The sequence below is a fragment of the Dromiciops gliroides genome, chromosome 3 (genome assembly GCF_019393635.1).
Source record: "Dromiciops gliroides isolate mDroGli1 chromosome 3, mDroGli1.pri, whole genome shotgun sequence".
In the NCBI taxonomy this organism is placed as follows: Eukaryota; Metazoa; Chordata; class Mammalia; order Microbiotheria; family Microbiotheriidae; genus Dromiciops; species Dromiciops gliroides.
Window position 1 is genome coordinate 162,823,859 of NC_057863.1, and position 5,601 is coordinate 162,829,459.

The following is a 5,601-nucleotide window of genomic DNA, read 5'->3' on the forward strand; positions in this document are numbered from 1 at the left end:
GAGGGGGTCGCTTGCTTTGCTCCAAAGCCTGCTTACCTGGAAAAACCCGATTCCTTGGGCGAGCTCCGCTGCGCTTGGGTTTTCCTACCCACCCACCCCCTCCCGAACGCCAGATCCCCAGCGTCTGACCCGCTTTTCTCCAGATCTCGGCTCCTCCCCCAGACGCGGAGAGCGCCGCACGCTGGCCGTTAACGTTTTCTATCCTACCCTACACTCGTTGCGGCCTCGCTACTCAATAAAACAGTCCGCTAACATTTATTGAGCGCCTACTGTATGACATGGCTGCCAATAGTCATGCGAACCCGCGGGTTGGGTGGGCTGGCAGCGCTCCTGAGCTGCAAACAGCGCAGGAGAAAGAGAAAAACTACAATAAAAACAAAACAGACATACAAACTTCAGTCTCTCACTGGATTCAGAGCTAGAAGGGGAAGAGGAAAAGAGAGAAGGGAACGCATATTTATTCAGCACCTACTAGGTGCCGGGCACTGTGCAAAGCTTTTGACGGTAGGGAAGGAAAGGGAAGAACCTCATTTTTTTTAAGTGAGGCAATTGGGGTTAAGTGATATGCCCAGGGTCACACAGCTAGTAAGTGTTAAGTGTCTGAGGTCGGATTTGAACTCAGGTCCTCCTGACTCCAGGGTCACTGCGCCACCTAGCTGCCCGGGCTGGGTTAACTTCTTAAGGGATCTACTTGTTGTTCAGTCGTTTCCAACTCCACGTGGTCCCATGGGCTTCTGCATATGAGGTTTTCTTGGAAAATACTGGAGTAGTTTGCCATTTCCTTCTTGCGTGTCCCAATTTTACAGATGAGGAATTGAGGCAATAGGGGTTAAGTGACTTGTCCAGCGACACACAGCTAAGTAAGTGACTGAGGCGAATTTGAACTCAGATCTTCCTGGGTCCAAGGTCGGGGCTCGATCTATTGCACCACCTACTTGGCCCCATCGAATCAATCAGAGATCATCTAATCCAAGCTTTCTCAACCTGGGATCCGTGAACGACTGACAGGCCGACTTTTAGTAGTTGGCTTCTTTTGTAATCATGCATTTTATTTAAAACAAAACATCATTCTGAGAAGGGGTACCAAAGGCTTCACTAAAGAGTTTCATGACACCCACGAAAAGATTAAGGATTCTAGCTAAACTCCATTATTTTGAAGATTAAGGAACCTGCTTTCTCAGGGCTGGGAGAGGAGAAATGGGCAAAGTCACCCAGGTGACTTTAGCAGAGAAACGATCCAACCTGAGGGGCCCTCTTACTCAACCTCAAATTTGTGGTTGTTTTTTTTTTTTCCCTCTCATATCGTAGACGGAGTGTCCTTGCCCTCTTTTTTTGTTTGTTTTTTGGGTTTTTTTTTTTGCGGGGCAATGGGGGTTAAGTGACTTGCCCAGGGTCACACAGCTAGTGTCAAGTGTCTGAGGTCGGATTTGAACTCAGGTCCTCCTGAATCCAGGGCAGGTGCCTTATCCACTGCGCCACCTAGCTGCCCCCTGTCCTTGCCCTCTTTAAGCAAGCAAAACTGCTTTTCTCTGGGGCTTCCTGGCCCAGGTCCAGATCTCTTTTCTGTTGCATGCAGTATACATAGAGGAACAAAAATTGTCAAAGCAGACCAGACTTTTTCTCCTTTCAAATACTGGCACTATGGAAAGTGACACATGATTCCAGAGTCTAGATTTGGAAGCACACTGAAAGCATTCATTAGTCTCCTTTAAGCATGTGTTAATTGCCTTGACAAGTGCATCTTTTTAAAATTTTTCCTTAAAAATTTGCTAATGAAATTTCACAACAGAGAAATTTTCACAGTACTCAAAAGGTAAAATGAGGGGTTTTTCTCTTCTGAAGGATTCTCCAACCCTGTCTCAGTTTGTAAAGGCTCTGGGGGAAGACAATGAAAAAGGAATTTTCAGCTTTTGGTAGCTTCTAGGAAATGCTTTCAGGATTTAAAATAAATGTTCTTTAGTTGTTAAGTACTGGGTCCTGAGCTTTTTGACACTTAATTTGGAATTCAATCTGTGGTCTGGTTTGGAGTTCAGGCAAATGGCAATTCACGGTGCAACAAAGGCCTGGGCTTGGGGCATAGTCACTTAAATATGCATAAAATAGCCTAATTCCAAAGATTAGTAATAATTGTGTTGAAGGTTCAAAAGAAGATTGTTTTATCTGTCAAGGTTGGAAGAATTTATACTTAGTATGTGTACAGACTGTATATAGAAAGTCCTTCTTTCACATCAACGTCATTGGAAGAGAATATCAAAAGACCACAAGGACAAAGATTAGAACGCAGCAAATAATCTAAAATGGTTTTATGAGGCTTTGGAATGAAATAATTAATGGATTTCTCTAGGTGCTTAGAACAGTATATGACACATAGTAGGTATTTAACTTTAACACGTTAGGAAATGCTTTTTCATTCATTCATTCATTTTCTCCTCCATCCCATTTGCTTCAATTTCCCAGTAAATTTACCTTCCTAATTATGTTTGAGTTGTTTAAGGTGAGTGTTTTCTCTAATTTAAAGCACCTTCCGGTTGATGCGGAGAACCATACCATATTCTACAGTATAAAATTGCTTCACATAACTCATGATTTTTACAAGCAATAATGCTCATAATAAACAGTTGACTCTATAATTAAATGTCTTTATGCATACTATTTATGAATAGGCAGTTCTCAAAGAAAGACTTCAAAGCTATTGACAAGTATGTGAAAAAAATTGCTACAAATCACTAATAAAGAAAAGCAGATTTCAAGAAACTTTGAGGTTCCTCCTCATGCCTATCAGATTGGCAGTTGACCCCAAAAAATGAGGAATATTGGAAGAGATTCAGGGAAAACGGGCATATTAATGCCTTGTTGGAGAAATAAATTGGAATAACTATTCTAGAAAATAATTTGGAATTATTCCCCAAAGTAACTAAAATGACTTCACTCCTGACTCTCGAATTTATCTCCCATTCCAGAGAAACCTCTTTACCCTGGAAGCTCATGATACACTTGAACTTCAAACACTGAAAGTACCATCCACCTCTTTGATTGTTTGGTTCCTCCCACAGCTTCCATTTTAAGGAGGATGCCCAGCTCAGCCATGTCTTTATTTCTTCTCAAGATGCATTTTTAAAAATATCTAGATTTTTTCTAACATGCTCAAACCTTGTATCTTCACCTCCTCCTCCACATACACCTTTGCTTTTCAGCTTCCTTATGTTGTATTATACCATGAGAACGTAAGCTTCTTGCGGGTAGGGATTATATTTCTTCTTGTATTAGTATTTCCTGCACTTCTTAGCACAGTGCCTGATATAGTAAGTACTTAATAAATGTGTCTTGACTTAACTTGACTTGACCTAGTGATACCTCTACTAGGCCTATAGCCAAAGAGATCAAAGAAAGAGGAAAAGAATTCATGCATATAAAAATATTTATAGCAGCTCCTTTTTGTAGTGGCTAAGAACTGGAAACTAAGGAAGTATGGCCAAACAAATTATAGTATATGAATATAATAGAATACCTTTGTTGTTCAGTTGCGTCCAACTCTTCCTGATTGGTCTATGGTTTTTTTTTTTGGCAAAGATACTGGAGTGGTTTGTCATTTTCTTCTCCAGTGGATTAAAGCAGAAATAAAGTTGCCTAAGGTCACACAGCTACTAAGTATCTGAATACCAGATCTGAACTCAGGTCTTCCTGACTCCAAGCCCAGAGCTCTGTCCACTGAACTATCTAGCTGCTCTAATGGAATAGTATTATAAAATCATAATAGTGATGATTTCAGAAAAACCTGGGAGGACCTTATAAACCGATGAAGAATGAACAGAATAAGGAAAAACATTTATGCAATAACCACAACATTGTATAGAAAAGCAACTCTGATGGGCTTATTCAAGAATTCTGACCAACTTAAGCCTAAATTGAGACTTTTTTTTTTGACACAGCTAATGTGGGGATTTGTTTTGCTTGACTAAACATATTTGTAACTAGGGTGGTTTTTTTGTTTATTTTGTTTTTCTTGTTTTCTCAATTGGGGGCTGGAGGGAGGAGGAGAATACACATCAAAAAATAAAATAAAATTGAATTCAATAACCAACCGTGATTCCAGAGAACTAATGATGAGCTATGCTACCTATTTCCTGACAGAGAAGTGGTGGATTCAAGGCATTGAATGAAAGATATAGTTTTAGATATGAATAATGTGTAAGAATATTTTTGGCTTGACTATGCATATTTTACATTTTTTTTCTTTTAAATTAGCGATATAGGCTGGGAGGGAAAGAATACAAATTCTTGTTAAATAAAATAAAATGAAAGACAAAAACCCCTCACCACATTCCTTAGTTATGTGGGAACAGACAAAACTTTTTGTTGTTTAAATTGAAAAGATGCCATTTTTGCTCTCCTATATTCTCTGTGAACCTGATTTTCATCTTTAACAAATGCAGTCAATCACTCACAAAGCATTTATTAAAGGCCTTTCTTCAATGCTTTTATGGATCTGTGATGTCATTGTAGCTCGGGGATCATAGTCTCACAGTGCACATTACAATCCATTAATGACTTCTCATTTTCTGTGCTACTTGTCTCTGAAATGTGGTTTAGTGGAAAGAGCCCTGCATTAGTAGTACCCAAAAAATGTTACGTTCAAATCTTGGCTCACCCGCCTAATATCTTTTGTTATCTGTTATATTATTGATTTTGATTAAGAAATGTTACTCTAAAAAAAAAAGAGATACATTTCTGGTACAAAGTCAAAATGTAAAATCGTCTGAGGAGTTGAAGAGGGAAAAAGAGAAAGGCAGCGACACAGACAGAAAGAGAGAAGACAGAGAAGGGAAACAGGGCTAGCAAAATATCCTTGAGTACACACACACACACACACACACACACACACACACAGAGTGTGGGACATGAATAAAACTCACCAAGGAAAGAGTAGAAAGGGCTGGGATTGGTCCCTACCAATTACATGCATTTCATGGGAATCCTCTCAATTGAGGTTCCACCCAGACTTGGGAAAGGGGAGTATTTATTTTTTTTTTGTTGTTGTTTGGTTTTTTGTTTGTTTGGTTTTTTTACATATAAGGTATTTTATTTTTTCCGTTACATGTAAAGATAGTTCTCAACTTTTGTTTATACAAGCTTTACAATTTCAGATTTTTCTCCCTCCCTCCCCTCCCTCTCCCCTCCCCTAGACAGCAGGTAATCTGATATAGGTTATATCTATATATCTATATACATATACATATAGATATATATATATACACGCACACACACACACACACACACACACACATATATATATATATATATACACACACATAATAACATTAATCCTGTTACAAGAGAAAAAATCAGAGTAGTGATGCAAAACCTCAAATTAGAAAAAAAAAAACCAACAGCACCCAAAACAAAAGAAATAGTATGGTTCAATCAGCATCTATACTCCACAGTTCTTTTTTTTTTTTTCCCTTGGATTTGGAGATCCTCTTCTATCATGAGTTCCCTGGAACTCTTCCGTACCATTGCATTGGTGAGAAGAATATAGTCCATCACAGTAGGTCAACACTCAATGTTGATGATACTGTGTACAATGTTCTTCTGGTTCTGCTC